The sequence below is a fragment of the Stegostoma tigrinum genome, chromosome 3 (assembly GCF_030684315.1).
Source record: "Stegostoma tigrinum isolate sSteTig4 chromosome 3, sSteTig4.hap1, whole genome shotgun sequence".
Taxonomy (NCBI): Eukaryota; Metazoa; Chordata; class Chondrichthyes; order Orectolobiformes; family Stegostomatidae; genus Stegostoma; species Stegostoma tigrinum.
The window spans coordinates 111,862,460-111,887,459 of record NC_081356.1 but is presented as its reverse complement, the minus strand read 5'-3'; the positions used below and the strand labels follow the sequence as shown (position 1 = coordinate 111,887,459).

Below are 25,000 nucleotides of genomic sequence, written 5' to 3'. Positions count from 1 at the left end.
GGAACACAATTGTTGTTCATGTTGTGTGGCTTGCATTTTTCCAACTATATATAAACACTACATTTCCTCCGAATTGACCTCAGCAGTGTAACAGACAGTTTATTATGTGTAAAAATTACTAACAGCTGGAATGTCTAGAATGCCTAAATGATTAATCAAGACACTTAAATGCAGGAAACCAAGACTGATGTGTAAATGGAATGAAATCTAAAGATAGCGGTTCTCACGAACGTGCTAGAGTTTTAAAGGCCTGTGGCTTGGCAGAAGGAGAAAGAACTGAGGACAGGAAAATTCCAGAGCTTTCAAAGTCTGAAGGTAGGACAGATAAATGTGAAGGATGAGAAGACTGTTCTTCAAGGAAATGCCAGTGAACAGAGGCCAGTCACTGTTGAAAAATCATTTCTGGATGTGTTGAGAATGGAATTGATTGCAGAAAGTTGTGCTGTCTTGCGGCTCAATTACCCATACTCTGTAATATTGTATATCATCTGAACCCTAATTAAGGTAGCCCTCATCTTGAAATCACACCTCCGTACCTAGCATTCCCTGGCGAATTAGCATATTACCTCATTCCATTTTATATATTTTCTTAATCTCGTAGACTTTTTTGATTAACTGTGCCGCAAAATTACTTTTCAATAAATTTTCTTGACCTTGAGAGTCTGCATCACTGTTATTAGCTACTTCAGTGATAACTGAATTTACATTACATAAAGTTTCACAGAAGTTCTCAGCTTCCCAGGCTTTGAATTAGTGCTCTGCATCAGAGGAATGCATTGATAAGAACATTTTTCAGGGTTACAAGGAATGCATAATACATTCACCCTTGGCACACATGTCCCACTGCTGAAATATTTCCAAGGAGCAACCATAAATTAAAGGAAGTCCTGCAGACTGGTGAATTTACGAATTGAGTAAACTAGGGTGTTTCACTTACTAAATGAAATATTTTCTATTCTGGAAGTATTTCATTATCAAGAAGTTTAATAATAACACATTTTCAGGGCTTCTATGCATGATTCATTTAAGAAATTGTACTGAAATTAAGATTAGACAGTTTCCTACACTGTCTTGCCCATCTACTTCCTGAAGTTCACAAGCTTTATATTTCCAAGCCTAATGTCATTTATCTACTACTATCTAATTCACTTCATACTCTTTTCAATCCTGTTGATGTCTGAGGCATTTATTTTTATTCTTGGCCATCAATATCAGTATTTACTGCTCCCAATATGTCAGATCAACATAAGCTGTGTCATGTGAATTCTTGTTTTGTACTGAAAAGAAAGTATAAACACTGGTTGTCATGTGGAATCTGCAGAGAACCTCCCAGACAAAGAAAAATAGAACCACAATGTGTGCAGCTTTTTAACTGACCTATGTATGAACTCATGCAGAATCCACTTAATGCTAAACAAATACAGTTGCCAGTTGACCTACACATTAGACTCTGCCTTGTGTATTTCATATCCAGGTGAGATAGCTCCCCTCTGTTCAAAACTGAGTTTGGCACATCAAAGGTTCAAATTCTTTGTAATATAAAGTTATTTCACGCAGAGTTAAAATGTAGTTAACAATTTTATGGTAATAATTAGCCAATCACAAGATTGCCTTGAGTTAAAGAAACAGTAAATTTCTTATCAACCATGATCACACACACGCGCACACACACACAGTTAAAATGAGTAGTGTCCGGTACAAAAGGAAGAAGAAAACAAAAAGCTTAAAGAGCAAAGATTGATTACAAAAGCAAATATTGCTGGAGATCTGAAATAAAAACATGAAGTGGTAGAGAAACATTGCAGGTCCATCAGCATCTACAGAGAGGGAAACAGAATTAGCATTTCAAACCCAATATGACTCTTCTTTGGAGCACAAGTTGCTGAAATTAGCAAACTAGTTTCTTGAATGTTGTCAGCAGGAGTCAACATGCAGTTTAAAGTTTTCAATTCTCTAAGGCTTCAGCCCTGGAGAAGTTGCCTTTGAAAACTAGTATTAATTTATTTGAGAGGCAGTGATGAGAAAGACAGAGACACAGACAGACAAACAAAGAGAGAGATGGAGAGACGGTAGGGATGGAGAGAGAAATTAGACAGCAGCTTCCCTATCAGTAATCTCCAAAACGCTTATAGAAATCCCCTTGGAATATTGTTTCCAGTATATATTCCCAAAAGGTTCTTTAACCAGGTCTGTTTTTAACAACTGTTGTGTCAATGACCTGTTTTTGTTAATGTCTTCCTGAGACCACGATACATTTCAGTTGATATCTGGAATATGAGGTATCTGCTTATAACTTTTGAGGCTGACTTGTTTGTTTTCACAATGGTGTTTTTCTTCAATTTAAAGAAGGCGAGAGTGCTAAGTTGAAACCAAAAGCACATAAGGAGGCCAAAGTTGGTCATAGCCCTAAGGCTGGCATAAATTCAGAATCCAGCACAGCAGGATTGAAAATATAATGAAGCCAGAGCAGATAAACTATGGGGGAAAACTAGTGAGGAATGTAAAAACTGACAGTAAGAGCTTCTTTAAACATACAAAAAGGCAGAAAGAGGTAAAAGTAAACATAGGGCTCTCTGAAAATGAAAACAGGGGAGACATTTATAGAGAACAAAGAAATGGCAGAGGAGTTCCAAAGATATTTTACATCAGACCATGAAAGAAACTTCAAACATCCCATTAATGCTAAAGAACGCAGGAGAGGAATTAAGTTCTATCACTATCACTAGAGAAATAGTACAGACAAACTAATGGGGCTGAAAGCAAATGAGTTGCCTGGCCCTGCTGGCCTTGCACCTTAGGATCCTAAAAGAGGTAGCGACAGAGATAGTCGTTGCATTAGTTATAACTTTCCAAAAGCCCTTAGATTTTGAAAGCTATCAATGTGACACCCCTATTCAAAAAGGGCGGGAGTCAAAAAGTGGGGAGGCAATGATCTGGTGGTGTTATTGCTGGATTGTTAATCCAGAGACCCAGATAACATTCTGGGGATGCAGGTTCGAATCCTGCCATGGCTGACAGTGGAACTTGAATTCAGCAAAAATTCTGGAATTAAGAATCTAATGAATGCATTGCCAATTGTCAGGAAAAGCCCAACTGGTTCACTACTCTCCTTTAGGGAAGGAAACTGCCATCCTTACCTAATCTGGCCTACATCTAACTCCAGATCCTTAGCAATGTGGTTGACTGTGGGCAATTAGGGATGGACAATAAATTCCATCTAGCCAGCAACATCCTCATCCTGTTAACAAATAAGGAAGAAGAAAAAAAAACTACAGGCTGATTAGTCTCACATTTATTGTTAGAAAAATTTTGGAAATAATTATTGAGGAAGTAGTAACGATGTAACACATTTGAAAAATTATAATTTCATCAAGAAGAGTCAGCATGGCTTCATGAAAGGGAAATAAAGTTTGGCTAATTTATTAGAGTTTTTCAAGGAAGTTTCAACCAGAGTTGATAGAGAGAAAACAGTAGATGTGCTGTATTTGGACTTGCAGAAGCACTAAGCAAGGTAACTCACCGAAGGTTAAGTCATAAGATAAGAACCCATGGTGTCAGAGGTAGTATATTTGCATGGAGAGAGGTTAGGCTCATGGGCAGAAAGTAGCAAGTGGCAGTAAAGGGTTCTTTTTCAGATTGGTCACCCTTGACCAGTGGGGTTCCACAGGATTCAGCACTGGGATCACAACTGTTTACAATATGTATGCATGACTTGAAGGAAGGAAGTGAATGCATTGCAGCCAAATTTGCAGATGACACAAAAATAGATGGAAAGGCAGGTTACAAGATGAAAAGAGACAGTAGAAACTGCAGATGCTAGAGAATATGAGAGAACAAGGCGTAGAGCAGGATGAACACAGCAGGCCAAGCAGCATCAGAGGGGCAGGAAGGCTGACGTTTCAGGCCTAGACCCTTCTTCAGAAAAATTCTGAAGAAGGGTCTAGGCCCAAAATGTCAGCCTTCCTGCTCCTCCGATGCTGCTTGGCCTGCTGTGTTCATCCAGCTCTGCACCTTGTTATCTTACAAGATGGATATGCAGCTTGCAGAGAGATTTAGACAGGTTAATAAAGTTGGCAAAATTTTCAGGTGGTATGAGAGTGCATTGTTGAAAACTGTGAAGCTGTTCATTTTGGAAGGGAGAACAAAAGAGCAGAATATTATTTAAATTGAGAAAATCTGCAGAAAGCTGCAATGCAAAGGGACTTTGGGGGACTTGCACATGGAACACAGAAAGCTAACACACAGGGGCATCAGGTAATCAGGAAGGCTGACAGAATGTTGGCCTTAATTTCAAGCTGGTTGGAGTATAAGAGTGGGCTCTCATTGAAATATGTTCTTAAGGGGCTTGACAGGGAAATGTTGAGCAGATGTTTCTCCTCGCGGGAGAGAGTCTCGAAAACTGTAAGAAATAGGGCAGCATTAAAACATTCTGCTCCATCATTCAATCATGGCTGGTATGTTTCTTGACTCCATTCTCCTGCATTCTCCCCATATCCCTTGATCCCCTTAATAATCAAGGACCTATCTCTGTCTTTAATACACTCAATTACTTGGTCTCTACTGCCCCGCATCAGCAATGAGTTCCACAGAATAACCGTCCACTGTCTGAAGAAATTCCTCCTGAACTCAGTTCTACAGGGTCATCCCTTTCACTTTGAGGCCAAAGATCCTTACAACTTTGCAAACCGCAACCACTTCCATCTAAAATGACAATGGCAGCAGAGACACGAAAGCACCAAGGCCAGCATTTATTGCCTGCCCCTATCTGCCCTTGAGAAGGTGGTATTGAGCTGCCTTCTTGAACTGCTGCACTCCATGTGCTGTAGGTTGACACACAATACATTTAGGAGAGGAGCGCACATGGTGGCGTTCCCATGTAGCTGCTCACCTTGTCCTCCTAGATAAAAGTGGTTGTAGGTTAGGAAGGTTCTGTTTAAGGAAATTCAGTGAATTTCTACACATTGAAGATATTATAGCTACTGAGCATTGGTGAAGAGAATGGATGTATGTGGATGTGGTGCCAATCAAATGGACTGCTTTGTCCTGGATAGTGCCAAGCTTCTTGAGTGTTATTGGAGCTGCACTCATCCTAGCAAGTGGAGCATATTCTATCACACTCCTGATGAGTGCCTTTTATATGGTGAACAGGCTTTGGGGAGTCAGGAGTGAGTTACTCATTTGTCTATCTGTAGCACACAGACTGTAGCAGTTCAAGGTGGCAACTCACCATCACCTTCTCAAGGGCAACTAAGCTTGGGTAATAAATATTTCCCAGCCAATGATTCATTTGTTCCATTGGTAAATAAAAAAGACAATCCAGTACCGTACCCGCATTACACTCAAGTTGTAGCCTAAAAATACTCAAGCATATCAGGTTTAGCCAAGTATTTACAGCCTTGAAGCATGGTTCTGATCATGGGAAATAAACTGCTTTCATTCTGTGAGACACTGACCAAGTCAGCGGTCACAACAACTAGAAGGCAATGCCAATAACTGAAGATGAGGTGCATACTTCATATTCCCTGTAAATCTGCCTGAGCTACTGCAAGCCGGGTTTGGGAGATGAAGCAAAATTGAGACCTAACACGGCGCTTGGATATGTCTGAGGAAGAGAAAGGGAGGTGGAGCAGTCAGAGGGCTGGAAAATGATCAGACCCATTGAGTTTAAGGGAATGTCAGAGACCATGATGAAGGTTGGTTTGGGGGGGTTGGAGAGAAGCAGTTGGAGTGGAGACCTGGGCAGAAATGAGGCATGGGGGCTAATGAAGGAAGGCCGAGTTCTCACAGAGACTGATCAAAAGGCTTTAGCATATGATACTGATGTCCAAAACTCTATTGCCACCACCACACCCCAAACTCTCCCCTATATGGGTACAATAAAACACAAGAAAAATGGCTAGGAGAGAAACATATTTGCAAAAATCAAAGTAACTTGTACAATAACTGCAAAGTTATTTTGGAGTGGTGTTAAAAATTAGGTAGGCCACAACTTGAGTACTGCATCAAGTTCTGGCCATTACAGTATAGGAAGGATGTGATTGCACTAGAGAGAGGCAGAAGAGATTCACCAGGATGTTGCCTGAGTTGGAGTGATGTAGCTATGAAGAGAGGCTAGGTAGGCTGGGGTTATTTTCCTTAGAGCAGAGGGGACTGAGGGTGGTATCAGATTGAGGCATATGAAGTTCTGAGGGGCATGTACAGGGTAGATGGAGAGAAACATTTCCCCTTTCATACGAATAAGGAACAAGAGGATGTTAGGTACATGGGACTCACTTCTGTAATGGGAAGCGGAGGCTAGACGGGACATGACAACCTTCAAGACATGCAAGTAGCAGTTAGGGGAGTACTGAAAATGCAATAGTAAACAAGGCTACAGGCCACATGATGGAAAATGGGATTAGAATAGTTAGCTGTTTGATGACTGGTGCAGCTACAATCTTTCCATGCTATAAACATTCTATGATTCTAAGTGAAAAGATGAAATGGAACATTCCCATTTATATTAAAACGCCTCCCAGCAGACTCTCCTTTACTCACTACAGTCAGATGAGCCATTAATTTCAAGTTTAGGAACAGGACAACCTAATCCATCAAGTCTAAGGTACAATCATGTTGAAATGTGGATATCAGGTCTGGATGCAAGACAAAGAAAATAATATTTAGCTGTGAGCCAAATAAACATTTGATTTGAGATGGAGAGAAACGGTGAAATACTCCTTTGATGACCTCATCAAAACTCATCCACATCCATGAATAACCGTCCTGTATCCTTGAGATAAAATGTTACACGATTGTTTTGTTTATTATGGAATACCAGGTGAGGTATTCAAATTCTAGTTTATTTGGTTAAAATTGATTCTGTTTGACTCATTTCATTCTGGAAGGCAGCATTCCATACTTCCCAATCCCTACATAATAGCATTATCCTAACACACCATGATACCTTCTTCTTCTGAACCTCCCTCTTGATGTATAATTGATTACTTTCTTTCAAACAGTAAAAGAATAATGTTTTCTTCTATTACTCTTAAAGAAGCTGTCTGCGTTATCATTTCCTTCATTGTTTACTACATTTCTTTCTTCTGACATGCTCTTTCAAGGATTTATTTAATGGTCATTATTCTTCAACAAGGAATTTTCAGTATATGTTTACCATGTCATAATCAAATTACTTCAAGTCTTTTGTGTGAACAGTTAAGGCTTTCCTAGTCTCACAATCCAGTTAACTACATTCAATACATTGTCTGCTTCATGTTACAGTTACGCACCTCTCTTGCAATTGGTTTCCTCTATTAAACGTCTTCAATATTAATGACTTGGATGAAGGAAGTGAATGTACTGTAGCCAGGTTTGCAGATGACACAAAAATATGTGGAAAGGCAGGTTGTGAGAGGGATACAAACAGTTTACAGAGAGAGATTAACAGGTTAAGTAAGTGGTCAAAAGGCTAAGTTGCCAAATAAAGTATAATGCAAGGAAATGTGAAGCTGTTCATTTTGGAAGGGAGAACTAAAGAACAGAATATTATTTAAATGGAGAGTAACTGCAGAAAATTGCAACACAAAGGGACTTTGGGGGACTTGTGTGCATGGAACACAGAAAACTACCAAACAGGGTGCAGAAAGTAATTAGGAAAGCTAGTGGAGTGTTGGCCCTTACTTCAAGAGGGTTGGACCATTAGAGTAGGGAAGTCTTACTGCAACTATACAAGATGATGGACCACATTTGGAGCACTGTGAGCCATTTCCATCCCCTTATTTAAGGACAGATATTTCATTGGAAGCCATTCGGCGAAGGTTCAATAAGATGCTCCCCAGCTTGTAGCAATTGTCTTATGAGCAAAGGCTGAACAGTTTGGGACTCTATTCACTAGATTTTAGAAGAATGATTGGTGATCTCGTTGAAGGGATTAACAGTGCAAATGCTGACAGGATGTTTCTCCTTATGGGAGTTTCTAGGACCAGAGGGCATAGTCTCAGAATAAAAGGGTGCCAATTTAAAACGGAGATGAGGATGAATTTATTCACTCAGGGGGTCGAGAGTGGAACTCCTCGCCACACAGAACTCTGCAGGCAGTGCCCCTGTGTCTGTTTAAGATTGAGATAGATGGATTCTTGACCATAGGTTATGGGGAAAATGCAGGATAGTAGATATGAGGAATATCAGATCAGCTGTGATCCTACTGAATGTCAGAACAGGCCTGAGGGACTGAATTGTTCACTCCAGTTCCTATTTCATACTGACTTTTTTCTACTGCCTGAACAAAGTTACCCGAATAATTAATTTAATTTATATGCTTCATTTCTGTCATGCTTATTCTAAAGTTAATTTTTGGAAGGTTTTCCTTATGATTTCCATTGACTCTCTTCTGGGTATTTACCTTCAATTCATAATCTAAATGTATCTATTTTACCTTCTCAAATATCTCCAAAACAGACAACGGATTAGTTTAAAACGTCCTTTTATCTTTCCATTTTAAAGCTGTCTTTGTATTATCAGATTGCCTTTCTCACAAAAGCTGCATTAACACAACAAGATTGATTCTGCACTGATCCTCAGAAAGCCGTAATATTGAGCTGAAATTTGTCATTGAAACTTGTAACAGAAAACCCAACCTAAAAGATCACATCACGAGCCATTGTCTCACACTGACCTAGCAAAAGTGCTGGCACTGTTCAATGGGAGTCGAAAGTCACATCAGATTCTATCTCCCATTTGCAGAAAGAGTCTCCAGGCAACTATTTGTGGGAGGGCAGTGTGATGGTATGAGGTCATTGTATTGTTGAATGACAACGTGCGTCAGGTTCCAGCTCTGCTGTGGCATAAAAGAAGTAGTCGTTGGATCAGTAGCCAGTTAAAGAGGCATTGTTGTCAGGAATCTCTGCTGTAATCAAACTGTCAACACAGGATCATTCAGCATGTTGAGAGAATTCAAATCCATTCCATTTACAAACAGTCTGAACTACTTGATTTCCTGTTTAAAGTACTGAAAATGCCCAGCATTCAGAGATATAAATACATCAGGGTAGATTATGTGCGTAATTTGTCTCATTCACCATATCTCCTCTGCATCAAGGAAAAAATGTGGTCCCCATTAGTATACATCTACCCAAAGTAGATAACAAGAGCACAGCATTTCCATACAAATATTATCAAAAAAAGCAAACATTGAAAGCAAAAGCTAAAAGCTTGGTTTCATCTGTTAGCAAAATTCAAGCCCGAAAGATTAAAGGGAAGACAGCAATGGACAGACGAGGGAGCAAAAAGATTCGTAATTGATGGTTGTTTTTCAGACTAAAGGAAGGTAGATGGTGATGCTCCCTGTGAGCCTGTTTCAGGACCAGTGCTCCACTTGATTCATGTTAATGACCCTGACATAGGTACAGGAGATCTAATTTACAAGTTTGCAAATGACAAAGCTTTGAATGCAGTAAACAATGATGAGGCGTGGGCAGACTTCAGAAGGGTGTAGGCAGATTGCTGACACGCAACAGATGAAATTCAATACACAGTACTGTCAAATGATTCAAACAGTTACACAGAAGATATTTCCTAACCAGCTGGTTCAGATGTAAGAACACACACTTCCTGGGACAGAGGTAGGGGCACTGCCACTGCACCACATGGTGCCAGGACAATGTCTGGTACAACTATTCTTCAGAAATAAATGATGTATTCAGGAACAGCACATGAAGAGAGGCAACAGAAAAATGAAATATTATAATTTGAGGTGTTTGTGAATATAGAGTTCTGGAACTAATAATATCATAAGACATAGAAACAGTAGTGGGTCATACAGCCCCTGAAGCCAGCTCTATCATTCAATAAGATCCTGCTGATCTGATTGTAGCTTTAAATCCACTTTCCACTAGCCCCCATATCCCACCTAACCTCGACCCCGTAACTCCTTCATAGATCAAAATTTTGTCTAACTCAGTTTTGAATACTTCAAGGAGCCAGCCTCCACTGCTCTGGGGAAGAGAATTCCATAGATTAGCAAGTCTAAGAGAAGAAATTCCTCTTCATCTCCACCTTGAATCGGGGACCCCCTCAACTTTAATCTGTATCCCTGTTCTGAATTCTCCCATGAGATGAAACGCCCTTTCAGCATTTACTCTGTGAATTCCCATCAGCATCTTATTTGTTTCAATAAGATCATCTCCCCTCCCATGAAACTTCAATGAATATTGGTTCAGGCAGTTAAACCTTTGCTTGTATGGCAACCGTCCATAGGACCACAAGAAGTATGAACTGGTTAGCATCTCGAGCCTGCCCCGCCATTCAATAGGATCATGGCTGACCCGACACTCATGCCTACTTTGCTGCCCTTTCCCTGTAACCCTTGATTCCTTCCTGATCAAGAATGTTTCTACCTCAGCCTTAAATATACACAAGAACTCTGCCCCACAGCTAGCTGTTACAAGAAATTCAAAGACTCGCAACTTTCTGAGAAGGAATTCTTCCCTACCTCTGACGTAAATTAGCACCCCTTAATTCTAAGACTATGCACCTTTGTCCTAGACTCTCCCAAGAGGGGAAACATCCTCTCAGCATTTATCCTGGCAGTCCCCTTAAGAATCCTATATGTTTCAGTGAGATCACTTCTCATTCTTCTAAACTCCAGTGCCTAACTGTTTAGTCTTTGCAAAGTAGATGGGGAGAGGGTGCTCCTAAGATGCTGCTTGGCCTGCTGTGTTCATCCAGCTCCACACTTTGTTATGTCAGATTCTCCAGCTTCTGCAGTTCCGATTATCTCTGATACAAATTTAACCTCACTGCGGAGCCTCTTCCAGGGGTGCCCGACCTGAAGAAGTTACCCTCCTCCCTCCCGACAAACCTCAGGGGATCTCTCTCCCACTGCAACTCTCTTGTAATCTATCCATCTTCGATCCGCCTCCCCCTCTCTCCCTATTTATTTCAGAATCCTCTCCCCATCCCCCTTTTCTGATGAAGGGTCTAGGCCCGAAACGTCAGCTTTTGTGCTCCTAAGATGCTCCTTGGCCTGCTGTGTTCATCCAGCTCCATGCTTTGTTATCTCTAGTGAAATGGCATTATATCTTTCCTTAAATAAAGGGCCAAAACTCCCCACCGTGGTCCGAATGTAGTCTCACTAACACTTGTACAGTTGCAGAACGGCTTTCCTACTCTTACACTGCAACCCGCTTGAAATAAGAGCTAACATTCCATTAGCCTTCCTGTTTACCTGCTGCCACTTTGCTAACCTCATGAACTTTCTCTGAACTGCTACCAATGCAAGTATATTCCTGCATTAAATTACAAGACCAAAGCACCACATCGTACTTTAGATGCAGGATCACCATTCCCTTGTTCAACTGTAGGAAGACTTCCCTACTTTTTACACCAACCCCTTTGCAAATCAAGGCCAACATTCCATTTGCTCTTCCTCTTACTTGCTGTATCTGTCCCTTAGACTCCCAGGGAACTAGATGACACACAATACATTTGACTAAGCACCATTGCTCAATGTCTGGTTGCCTGCAGCTTGGGCTGCCTAAATCTTTGCTGATACATATTGTTGGTTTTTTTAGCCATTGATGTGTCTCTCCCAGGGCCACCATCTGCTTGTTTCCAACTTCTTGCACCACAGCCTCTAAAAATCACTATCTGATTGCCTGATGTGATTTTCAACACAAGACAGAAAAAAATAAGGTCAGTACAGTCTATATGACCCTCTTTTCTGCGCTGAGCACTGTTAGCCAATGAGGAGGCCTTTACTTTACACCAACCTCACCTTGGTCTCTACCTACCCTAGCATTGTCTATTCCTTCCTTGACCAGTACTCCAGGCATCTCTTCTTGCCATCAGCTTCCGAATTAATCCTGGAACTGCAAGCTATGACCCTAAACCTTCTTCAATCCCTCCATCATCCTCAATCCTTAATCCATCACTTTTGCCCTAGTTTCAGTAACTCTGCATGCCAACCATCAGTCTTTCTCAATTTTGTCATTCTAGAGATACCCTCCTCCCCAATCACCATCTGTCCTCTGCGCCCCTCAAGCTTTCCCCATTACTAGCAATTTGTCATTCATCAACCTCAAGGCTCCCTTTATCACTCTTAACTTGCTTTTTGATACTCTCAACTGCCCCAACCTTACCATTGACCTGCCTTTCATGATTGACTGCCTGTCAATGAAAGTAGACCTTACCTGGTCTGTCCAGCTTCCTCCCTCGGACTCCCAAAGACTTAATAACATACCGTGACCCAGCACCATCCCTCAGTTCAGCCATACCTCAACCTCAGTGTAACAGCCCAGCATGCTCGCCCCAGGTCCAACAAAGTTCTACAAACAGCTCAAGCAGACCCAATTCACTTCAAATCCACCTGTTACACATTAGGTTGACAAGCATGCTCCTGGTTTGCTGCCAAATTAATCACAAAATCAGAAGTTAATCTGGTTAAATGAGTACTTTAAAGCAAATGCCTGTCATGCTAGTCTATTAAAAATAGGTTCCTATTCCTTTTAATCTGACTTGAATCCATCATCAACATAATTTTAAACTTTTGTCCTGTTTTCAGGAAGCTAAAGGAAATGCTATCTCTCCCCCTAACAACTGTCCCCAACCACAACCACAATCCTATTCGCTCCCTGCATCATGGTGTCATAGTCTGGTCATCATTTTCCCTGCTTTCTCTGCTCTTGTCCAAGTATATCAGACTGGTTTGACAACTACAAAGGCTGAGTAATGTTCATTACCACTTCTGAAGATCCCAGCCGAAGAGGTGTGACAAAGCATTCAGTTAACCTTTTCCTCTCCCTGTAGCATCACATTATCCGAAGTTCAGATTCCCAGCTCATGAGCTCTGAACCAGTTCCTCAAGCTGCAAACACTCCCTGTAGATGTGATTTTTTTTTACAGTAAAGTCAAGAACCAGAGGATGGTCCAAAGGCCTGTGTAGGAACTAGAGATATCGTAAAAAGTTCTCTCCAATCTCCCACTCCCACTTCACAGTGAGTTACGATGATCTGGAGCACATTACCTGTAATTGTAGCGGAAGCAGATTAAATAGTATATTTCAAAACAAAGCTGGGTGAATATTCGAAGGGGGAATATCCACGGTTTCAGGGAAAAAGAAAGTAGGATTAATTAGATAACTCAACCAAAGACTCAGCACAGGCATGATGCGCCATGCACTATTGTACAAAAGATTGCATTTGGAACTCAATACTAGACATTAATAGTTGAGATTAACATTCAGGTTTTATTTAAGATCATCATTCATGCTTGGTTTGCAAAGCCTCCGTGTTTTGACATAAGACCTAGAATGCTATATGGTATTTTTACAGCCTTGCAGACAACAGATGCTGACTGTAATGCCCTTTAAACCTGTATCCACCTCTGTCTCTGCTTAAATGGAGCACTAAGACTACTTCTCTTCAAAATACACTTCCTGGTGTGACTTACTTTACCAAAACACATCACCTAACTCTGACATTGAATTTAGTCTCCTTCTTCAGCTCAGCCCATGTTAAATTTGCAACTTACTTTAGCTTTGAGACATTAACTATACATCATATTTGACTGGAACCACACTTACAAACATTCATTCCCTCCACCTCTGACACTCAGTAGCACTGTGTACCACCTAAAGGCAGAAATTCACTAAAATGCCTTATACAGTCTGTTCCAAACCCATGGCAACTACCATCTGGAAGGAAAATGGCAGCAGGTAAACAGGAAGACCAAAACCTGCAAGTTTCCCTCCAAGACACACACCGTCCTGACTTGGAAATTTAGTTCCTGTTATTGGGACAAAATCCTGGAATTCACTTCCTAATGATGTTGTGGGTCTACCAACGCCAAATGGACTGCAGCATTTCAAGAAGGCAGCTCACCATCACCAGCAAGGGCAACAAGGGATGGACAATAAATGCTGGTCTAGTCAGCGAAAGCCACATCCCAAGAGTTAATTTTTAAAAATTGTTATCTGCAAACGTCAGCACTATTGCCTCTAGGTTATATTTAAACCATTGATATTAAGTGAATAGGAGTTACTCTAGAGCAAAACCCTTTGAGACACCACTACTCACTTCCAAATACACAGAAACAAATTATCCTTCATTCCTGCTTTCTGTTTCCCTTCTCCTAAAAGCTTTTAAGCCAGTTTGACATCCTCTTCCAATTTTAAAATCATTAATCTTCTCTAGTAATCTCCCTGGCATCACTTCTGTAAAAGATTTTCTAAAAGCCCATGTACACCTCATCCACAACATTAACATCATCTAAAATTAAAGGACTGTGGATCTGAAAAATAAGCAAAAAAGTGTTGGAGAAACTCAGGTTCTACAGCATCTTTAAAGAGAGAAACTGAGTTAATGTTGAGTCTAGTACGACTCTCATTCCAAATGCAGTTAAAGTAGCTGACATATAATTACCAGGATAATCTGGATCTTTGCTTTAAAAGTAAGAGCTACATTCACATTCTCTACTCCTCTGGTATATATGCAGGCTCAATAGTGGGCTTCTGAAATAACTCCACAGAGGTTGCTATCTAGTCATCAAGTGACCCTTTATTTACAACTGGAAAGCCCTTGACACCAATCCAGCTTCCCCAGAGCCAGCTGTAAGAGTAAACAAAACCTTTGACACTCCTGTTCTTCTCTGTCAGCCAGGGCTCCCTTATTGGACCAGATTAACAGCCACAATCATGAAACTCATATTCTATGCACTACATCTGGCTGACCTCACTATAATCACTATAGCTGCAAGGCATTGGGTTCTTAAATTTTCTTCTTCATCTCCTATGAATTCTCAGATAAATTTTATCTGGTCACACTGTTTTGACTTCTGGCTTAATTAGTTTATATCAAACTTATTTTGTTCTGTCATAAAGTCACTTATCATGCCCTCTACATATTCGGTAATTCATCACTTGTCCAATTTCTCTCTCTATGAGTTACCAATGCAAAATACATATTTAAAATAGCAGACACATTTTATATCATTATCTACAAATTCTCATTTCAGTTGGCACCTTCTTTTTCTTTTAAAAATTCATTCTTTGTGATTACACTTGTAAAATCACTCACCATTCCTTTTGATGTTTTTAGAAAGGTTTTCCTCACGCTCCTACTCAGCTTTTATTGTTGCCTGTTCCATGATGTTTGTCACATTTTGTCTTCCGATCTGATCAGACAAATTGACCTTCCCTTTACCTAACCAAATCAAGAAATTGTTCAATGCTTGTTATACTATCAACAAGGCACTGATTGTTAATTAATAGACTTGAAAGGATTGAAGACAAATAATAATTGAGAAATTTAGTATACGAGTGAGCTACTAAATAATGAACTTACAGTCACACGCAAATAAATTGCTGCTTAAATGGAGATAATAACTCTATTATGTTACCTGGCTTTGTATGTGAGCATAAGACAAACTCAATCAGATACAAGCCTGGGAATTACAAATCAAACAGAATTTGTTGCTGCAATTCTACAGTTTATTATTTTCACAAGAATATTTAGACTCTTCTGAGAATGCTTTCAGTAACCGCTTGTAGAAACAATCAGACTAAAGTAAATGCTTCAAATTGCACAGATCTGCCTGCTTCAAGAGTTGGATATTAGTGTCATTACTTTATTAATTGTAGAAATCTCCCTTTATTTGACTGATCGCTTCAGCAAAATTATAAAGAGGTAAATCGAATTGTTAAACGTTTGCATTCATCAATACTGCACGTGTAACATTTTTCCAGTGGCCTTGCTCATGCAAGAGATAACATTTTGATTTGTATAATTGCTGTTTGTGGGAACAGCTGTTCACTAACTTGCTGCCACATTCCCAATATTGCAATAGTGACTATACCTTAAAACTGTGTCATTGGGTGGAAAGTGACTTAAGACATCCAGTGGTCATGAGAAATGTTATAAAAATGCAAGTCTTTCCTTATCTCTGTCCTTTGTCTTTTCTATTACTATTGTTACATGCATTTAAAAAAAGTTCGTATTGAAAATTTTGCTTACAACCATCATGTGATTGCACAGTGGTTAGCATTGCTGCCTCATAGTGCCAGGGACCTGAGTTCAATTCCAGCTTTGGGTGGCTGCCTTTGTGGAGTTTGGACACTCTCCCTTGGACAATTTCCCTGTGTCTGCCCTTTAGGTACCTCAGTTTCCCCTCACAGTCCACAGATGTGTAAGTTAGTTGAATTAGCCATGGGGAATGCAGGGATGGAGAGAGTCTGGGTGGGATGTTCTTTAGAGGGTTGGTGGAAACCTAATGGCCTGCTTCCAGACTGTAGGGTTTCTATACCTTTGTATTCAAGTTTTTCAAAACCAAACATAACTCCAAAATTCTGATACTACTCTAGGAGGCAAGCAAAACAAAAATCTGCTTTACTGGTCTCACTGATGATGCCTTCATTATGATAGCCAAGAGATGTGTAAAATAAGCTGGAATATCTTGTCTTTCAGAATTTTCCTTACTACCAGAAGCAGCAGTTCAATTTAATTTATATATTATCACATGTATTTTGTTACAGAATACATAGAAAAGTTTTGTAAGGCGTCACCACTCTCCATCACCATCTTAATATACAGAAAAATAAACCAAAACATGGAATATAAATTCACATCCCCTTGTTGCTGACATCCCCAGTCCTTCCTAATTGAGCTTGGGAATTTATTACTCAATGTACTGCCACTTATTAACAGTGTTTTGCTTTAAATATTAAAACAGTGCACAATGACTTTGAGCTATGAATAGGTGTCTGCTAAATATTCCCTCCAGGTTTTTGAAACAATAGCTCATTCTTCTCTTGCAGGTGCCAACTGACCTGCGTCTTTACTGACTTTAAATTTTGCAGCAATTTGCTTACAAAATTGAGGAAATAAAAGGAGAAATAAAATGGTGGTTGTGCAGAATTAACTTGTACTTTTATTTTTAAAGATCAACGTTCAGAGTTATTATTACATCTCTGGAACAGATGGGATGAGAATGCAGGCCCCCACACAGAGACACTGCGGCCATACCGCAAGGACCCGCACTTCTGCGTTCCTAAATAAGGATCCAGAAGTCCTCTTCCGCACGAGTGATTGTTTTCTTTACCCCATCACTAAATCGCTGCTGTTTCCACTTCATGGAATTATGGAATCCCTACAGTGCAGAAACAGGCCACTCAGTACATTGAGTCCATACTGCCCCTCTAAAGAGCATCTGACCTGGACTGATGACCCTGCATTTTCCATGGCTGATCAACCTAGCCTACAATTCCCTGGTTACTATGGGGCAATTCAGTATGACCAATCCACCTAACCTGCAAGTCTTTGGACATGGGGAGGAAACTAGATCACCAGAGGAAACCCACACAGACACAGGGAGAACATGCAAACTCCACACAGACAGTCACCTGAGGGTGGAATCAAACCAGGGTCCCTGGCACTGTGAGCAAGCAGTGCTAACCACTGAGCCAGTGTGTTGCAAAAAAATCAATTTATGACCGGCAACAACAATGCAGACCAACAAAGGTACGGGAGAGATAGATCAAGATGGGAGAGGGCTGGATCAAAATGATGTAGAAATGGAGAGAATGCAGCCCAGCTCCTGTGGTGCCTGCTTTTCAGTAAAAGCATTGAGAGTTTTAGTGTTTCACTTGTATGCATTCATCTAGAAGCGCTCTTACACACAACTGAATGGTTTTATGCTCCCCATCACCAAGTGACCCATGGTATTTGTCTTTAACATCCAATAACCACCACCAATAAATCATCTGTGTTTTCCATTTGATTAATGAACATACAAAGTTTGTTAAGGGAAGACCATCAAAGACGAAGGAGAGACAGAAGGGTCCAAATTAAAATAGAGTTGGAAACAGAGATAAAGTGCTCTATCTCTTGCAATGCCTAGCTTTCCCTCAAGGCGTCAACTGTACTGGTGGGCACCACGTGCTCCCACTCCAAGGACACCCAGGCATGTACGCGGCCAAGAAAGAGGTAACTTGTACCTCTTCAGAAATATTCTAATCAACATGTTCAGAGATGTTATCACACTCCTCTGGAGTAGGCGGATCTTAAACCCAGGCTTGATGGCTCAGAGGTAGGGACACTGCCAGTACTCCCACTTGTACTTCTTTTATAAACTTCCACTTGTATCTATCATTCAATGTGGGACAGTTACATTCGCTCTTTCTTCGTGTCACCAAATCAGAAAAGAATTTAAATCGTGTAAACAAATCATTGCAGGATGCCTGGACTAGTGAGGTGCCAGATTTCATTATAAGATTTGCTTTTGCATCTCAGACAGCTGATGTTGTGAAGTCACACTAATGTCCCCCTTTTTCACTGTTGAAATGGACTTTCATAGACATACAGTTAGTAGCTTCTAGTGCTTAAAAAAACAATGGTTTAATTATTGCGTGGTTACTTCAGATAAATATGTAGTGCCAATTATTTTCACTACTACTTTAAGCTAACAGCAATGATAATGTTCCAAATTGCATACTTTTTGTTTGTCTCACAAACTTTACATTTTAATAAAGGTAACTAATTGGTTTCAGTTTGGAGCTTAGAATTCATGAGTGATATAGTTGAAAAGCTGAAAAGCAAAAATGTACAGATGCTATTGTTGTTCCAGCAGGAGAGCAATGGTTGCAAATTACACCAGAACCAGATATGGTCCCAGCCTTAGTAACACTTCAAGTGTTATACCCTATGTTTGACAAGCCTGTCTATTCACATCATGTCATGGATGTATTGTTAATAACTGGGACCCCAGTTTGAAATCTCAGCTTGGCAGGTGAATAGCTGTGTGATTCTGTTACTGCCGAAATGAAGCCAAACCTATTTTAACTCTTGGATTTATTTAAATTCCCACCATTCCTACACAGAGTCTTGGACTTATTAAGAGCTCCAAAACATATACAGCTATTTAAATACAGCCTGTTATAGTGGGAGTTGCCAAAGGAGGTATTAGGACTGGATGACCAAAGGATTGGACACAGTGGTAGGTTTTAAGAAGCATCTTTAAGGAAAAGAGAGCGTATGTGTGTTTGTCCGTGCATGTCTGTGCATGCGCCTGTGCATAGGTGCATGTGTGAATGCGTGCGCAGAGTGGGGGGTGGTGCTGGTCAGATGAACAGCTCAGGGCTAAAGAGGATAGAAAGTCCCATTCAGCCTCTGACAGAGTGTTGGAGTTGTTGGCAAAGGAACCCTATTTGTGGCAGGGCATGAAAACAATAGTGTCAGTCTTTCCAACAGTTAAGCAGAATAAATTTCTACTCATCCATATGCCAGACAGCAATGTGACAAATCAAATGCTGTGGAGTGGTTGAAAGAGGTGGTGCTGGGTGTCAAAATGGATAACATTTCCTATAATGACATATCTTTTTCAGAAGATTGTAACAGCCACTTTCAGGAATATATCCAAACCAGTCTAAACTCTCAAGTGACTGGTACAAGCTAAAATCATAAAAGATTATTTAAATAAAAGCCAAATACTTTTTTTTCCTTTATTCATTCACGGGATGAGGGCGTCGCTGGCTAGGCTGCATTTATTGCCCATCACTAGTTGTCCAGAGGGCAGTTCATAGTCAATGGCATTGCTGTGGGTCTGGAGTTCCATGTAGGCCAGACCAGGTAAGGATGGCAGATTCCTTCCCTCAAGGACGTTAGAGAACCAGATGTATATTTTCTGACAATCAACTCATGGTCGGCATTAGATTCGTAATTCCAGATATTTATTGAATTCAAATTCCACCATCTGCCATGGCAGGATTCAAACCCAGGTCCCCAGAAGATTATCCAGGTCTCTGGATTAACAGTCCAGAGATAATACCGCTAGGCCATCACCTAAACCATCATAGATGCTGAAGATCTAAAGTTAAAAATAAAGTGCTAGAGGAGCTCAGCACATTTAGCAGCATCTGTAGAGGGACAAAACAAACAGAACTCAGATTCTGTGTCTAAGCTGATGATATCATGGCCTTGTAAACAGTTGGTATTGTAAATCAAGTCCATGATTTCAGACCCAACAGAACCCAAGAGTGTTGTATGGGCTCAAGATGGTGGCGGCAGCAGCAGTGGAGGAAGTGTTCACAGTCTGTGCCTGTACGTTCCCACTCACTTGGCTGGCCACATTCTTCTTTGTTCTTTATTTTTATTTTGTTTTGTTTCTTCATTTCTCTTTTGAATCAAAGTCCACCTATTCTCCTTTTCTGTGGTGGCAGAGGAGGAAGGCGGTTGTGAGGGCCTGCTGTGGTAACGGCAGGGTGGTGGATCCAGGTGCCCATTCCTTGTGGCCATAGTGGCCACAGCTTTATCAAAGGCTTCATCGTCAGTGGGTCTGGTCTGTTCCTCTTGGCAGCAGTGCAGTGGTTTCAGCAGTGGCTATAGCAGTGGTGGGTCCAGTTTGCTCCTCATGGCTATGGTGGCCATGTGGCAGCTTTGGGCAGTGATTGAAGTGATGATGGATTCAGCATCGGGGACTTGGTGGGTTCGGTCTGCCACCCCTTGCCGCGGCAGCGATGCAGTTGTTTCAGTGTCGGCTTTGTTGGTGCATGCATGATAGATCTGGTCCAGATATCCTTGCTTGGGTGGCTTCAGCAACGGCACCCTGCAGCCACTCGAGAAACCGAGGAGTCATGCAGGAAACAAAAGACGAGCTTTATCTCAACTTTGTCTCTATTATTTATTTTTATGGTTTCTGTAATTAAAATAGTGCCAAATTTTGGTGACATACACATCTCGCTATATTGTCATAAATACAAGTGACAATAAATTACTATTCTATTCCATGTGTTAAACAGGGTAACATAAATAGAAAGCAATAAAATGTATGACAGTAGCAGCAAGTAGGCTGATTGTAGCAGCTAGTCAGCAGCAGTGGTTGCTAATGACTGAAAAGGTGACAGCAGCACAGTACAACTTGTGAAAATTTGCTCAAATTGTTGCCCTTCATTCTGAGATCAGAACTGATGTTCAAACTACAGCCCAAACTAAAAGGGCAAAAGCCAGTTCCACAGCATTCAGTAGCCATGTGAACAATCTGGGAATAGATGCACATGGGCCATGTGCAGACAGCTGGGACTAGCTTAAAATGGCACTGTGGTCAGATATCGTGGGCCAAAGAGCCGGTTCCTGCGCTGTACGGTCCTATCGTCTATGTTTGAGTAAAAGAAAAGATCAGAGCCTGCTGACCGAACAAGAAAAAAAGGGCCTTTCAAATGATCTTAGAACAGCAGCTCCATGTCATGCCCAGAAGAAAATATAGATGAAAAACACTAAAAGAGAAGGCTTTTCCTGTCAATTCCACCATTTTATATTTGCAAAATCAGCACAAAAGTAAAATAAAGCCTGTGTGATGTCATCACCCCTTTTCAGGTGTGAAAGCTAATAACCTGTGACTTCAGGCCCAAAACCCTTAAAGGGGCAGCAACTTGCAATTTAAAAAAAATTGGAAAGCAACAATAATGCAGAAGAGCACTAGATTGCAATACCTATTGTTACAGTGGCATTTTCAACAACAAAAAGATGGAAAGCAAATACACAACATATTCCATTGTCATTCTGCCAGAATGCCAGTTATATAAAGAAAGAATCATTTCATGGATCAGGAAATAACTTGTCAAGAATAACAAGCAGTCAAACGTCTTGTGGCTTTTACCACCAAAGGATTAAGAATAACAAAAATTCTCCGGTACATCTGATGATGATCACAAAGATCATGAAAATCATCTGCAGCCGGGGCATGGGTGACATGGTGGCTCAGCACTATGGTCACACAGGGACCCAGGTTTGATTCCAGCCTCAGTGACTGTGTGGAGTTTGTATGTTCTCTCTGTGTCTATGTGGGTTTCCTCTGGGTGCTCTGGTTTTCTCTCAAAAGTCCAAAGATATGCAAGTTAGGAAAATTGACGATGCTTAATTTCCTGCAGTGTCCAGGGATGTGCAGGCTAAGTGCTTCAGCCATAAGAAATGCAGTTACAGGGATGGAGTGGGCCTGGATGGATGAACAGTGTGGACTTGATGGGTCAACTAACCTTCTACCACACTGTAGGGTTTCTGTGATTTTAGAACAAACATTTGAAGTTGGAGTTGATTTCAGGATACACCAATTGAGTTCATGTCATACTAAAGAGGGAATATGTTGAACATCTCATTTCTGCACCCGTACTGGACTGTTATCAGGCAATTTGTTGAGGTGGACTGAACATAGTGAATATGCTAGTTGAAATGGCAAAGAATTTGCACTTGTAGTATCTTTGCTTTGTCAAATGATAAGAAATTTGGTGTAATATTCAATCAGCAGAATGTAATCATGCCCTTGGATGTGGGAAACATCATTCGCAATCTTGTACTGTAGCTCAGAAGGAATCTCACGTGGAATGAAATTTTCTTTCAATTATTAAATTTGTTGGAATTGACATGTTAAATAAGCCACAATTGACTTGATCAATGTGCTTATTAAGGTATGACCAATATGTGGATTCATGTGTTAATGTCTTAAATGCAGAAGGAGATGAAAACTTTGAGGGAATATGGAAACACAGAATATAGAAGCAGGAGTTCCACCAATCAAGAAGATCAAGACTGATCCTTTATCGCAAAGTCATAGTCCGGCTTTCTTTACAAACTCTTTAACCTTTAAAATCTAGAATTTTTGAACATCTCTTCTTTGAATATATCAGTGACATGGTCTCTACAACTTTTTGTGGTTGAGAATTCAACAGGTTCATGACCCTTTCAGTGAAGAACTCTTTCCTCAACTCCGTGGTAAATGGTCTACATTTTCTCCTGAATCTGTGTCCACTGGTTCTAGACTCAACAACCAAGGAAATCATCCTCCTTGCATGTTGCCTGTTAACATTTCGGAGGGGAGACCTTAAAGAAAATATTGACCCCTGATTCCAACCCAGCTGGCCATGGGGATTAAAGTTCAAACTTTTGTGACTGTAGAGTCATGGAAGCTAGTGTAATTGAAGGTTAAAAGTCATGGACGATATCAGTTGCTAATGACCTAAAATAAAATGTGTGTTAACCGGATCAGCTTACAACAAAACATTACAGTAGCCTGCAGCTGGGATAGCTAAACAACTATTGGGCTTAGAAGCATAAGGTTTCCAGCCGAATTTTTGAACGACCATATATGCTGAGTCTCATCTCCTTTAATGAATGTGTAAGACTTGGTATTGCAAATTATCATTATTGACAGATGTGACAGGTGGTGTATTTTTGCCCTTCAAAATGGGAATGTGGTCAAAATTAATAAGATAAATGAATCTAATTCCAATTATCCTTCCTCCAAATGTGACCACTTCCAGTTCAAAGCAGGTGAAGCATGGGTGCCTAGGCTGCTCTCCAAAGGCTAGTCAGTCACTTCAATGAGCAAAAAAAAAGTTGCATGCATCAAATCTTTTATGCATGTTAAATCTTTTACTGCTGTTAAAATCGATCATAGTCATTAAAGGGTTCAGTGATCAGCCTGCCATTTCTTAGCACAAGGAGTAATGTTACCACAGTTATTACAGGGCAACAATGTTATTTCCACAATAGAGGAAGATAGGTAACTATCTGCTGTTTTAATAATTACCAAACACATATTGGATAACATTGTATTTATTTGAGACAAGCTAATCAACTTAATTTTTCACACTTATTGGAGAAAGGAATGTCTTACGATGTTGTATTAAGCAAGTTCTATAATCCTAGAGACAATGTCCATCTGATTGATATTGAGAAGGAATAAAATTATTCTGCATTATTTAAAAAATAAACTAGCACTAACAGTAGCTTAAACAATAGCTAAAAATATACCACATCCCATTAAAGATTCCCACTTCCTGATGCCATCAAGCAAATGTAATGGGTGCATTACAGAATTTGCAGGGATCTGTCATGTTAATCATGGATTCAATTCGCTTTTTCTTGTATTGGATTTCAAGTTCATTTTGTCGGTTTCTAGTTTAGCAATTTATTGTTTCAAGAAAATACCAACTGGATTCACATAGACATTGAACAGCCACCAAAACGACAATAAAATTAACATAACTAAGCACTGTATTGTTTTAGCAACCAAAGAACTCTCATTCCTGCACAACCTCTCTTTCCTACTCCAATCACCACTATTTCTGTTAAATTAGCACTTTTCAAGGTGACAACTCCTGAGTATTTCACATTGCTGCAGTTACTATGGAAACAGCTGGCAATAGTGTTAGAGCTACTGTCAGACTTTTCCAATCTCCTGCTGGTACATGCCACTTAAACAAATGTAGCATTTTTTGATGCTAGCCCCAGAAGGTAGCAATGCATAGAGCACAAAAAAACCCATTTAATTCAATTTGTTTACACTCCCATATTTTACGATTACCAGAGCATAGAAACGCCAATAAATGTGCCAGTGGCTTGCTATTAATAACATGGTTGCAAGTTAATTCAGAGTTGGCCAGCAGCACAATGAATGTACACAACAAATGAGAGCACGGAAAAATTCTGTTCTGCAAATCACTCTGCAAACAGCCATTATTTCCAAATGACAATTTGCTGGAGGGACATTGAGCACAGCTAAAACCAGTCAATAACTTTTTCAGCTGATTGCAGTGTACCGCATTTTCTAAGTTATTGTTTTAAGGTTCAACAGAAATTAAACTGCCCTGTTAAACATTAATATGTATCCTTTACAACACTGCTCCAATTTTGTTGCGATTAATATAACATACTTTAGTTAAGCTGTGTTAAACGACTGAATTTAGGCCATTTTTAGAATTTGTAATAATTTTAGTTTTGGTGAATACACATCTTGAGGATATTGGACATGTTAGCAGTGGTAGAATTACTTACCTTCAAAGTGAGGATATTCTGTCACTAAATACAGCAGATGAGTAACTGGATGCTGTTTGGAGTAATGAATGAGTTACAGGCCCCCTGCATGTTCACTGACAAAAAAACCCTGTCAGCTCTCAGCCCCCTTTACCACAGTACCGAGTCCTGCCCACAGTATTTTTAGCTTCTTATAGCTATACAGTGTTCATGCGCATTCAGCATTT

At 40.2% G+C, this 25,000-nt stretch overlaps 1 protein-coding gene across 1 annotated transcript in view; it reads right to left on the bottom strand.

The window, feature by feature from the left end:
• Positions 1 to 24,977, bottom strand: part of sorbs2b (sorbin and SH3 domain containing 2b) — a 493,304-nt gene extending 468,327 nt beyond the window's left edge. The window contains exons 1-2 of the mRNA XM_048526962.2: positions 24,795 to 24,977; positions 15,051 to 15,176 (exon numbers count right to left, since the gene is read on the bottom strand). The gene's annotated coding sequence lies outside the window, so the exon portion shown is untranslated. The remainder of the gene's footprint in view (positions 1 to 15,050; positions 15,177 to 24,794) is intronic.
• Positions 24,978 to 25,000: the final 23 nt, after the last annotated feature.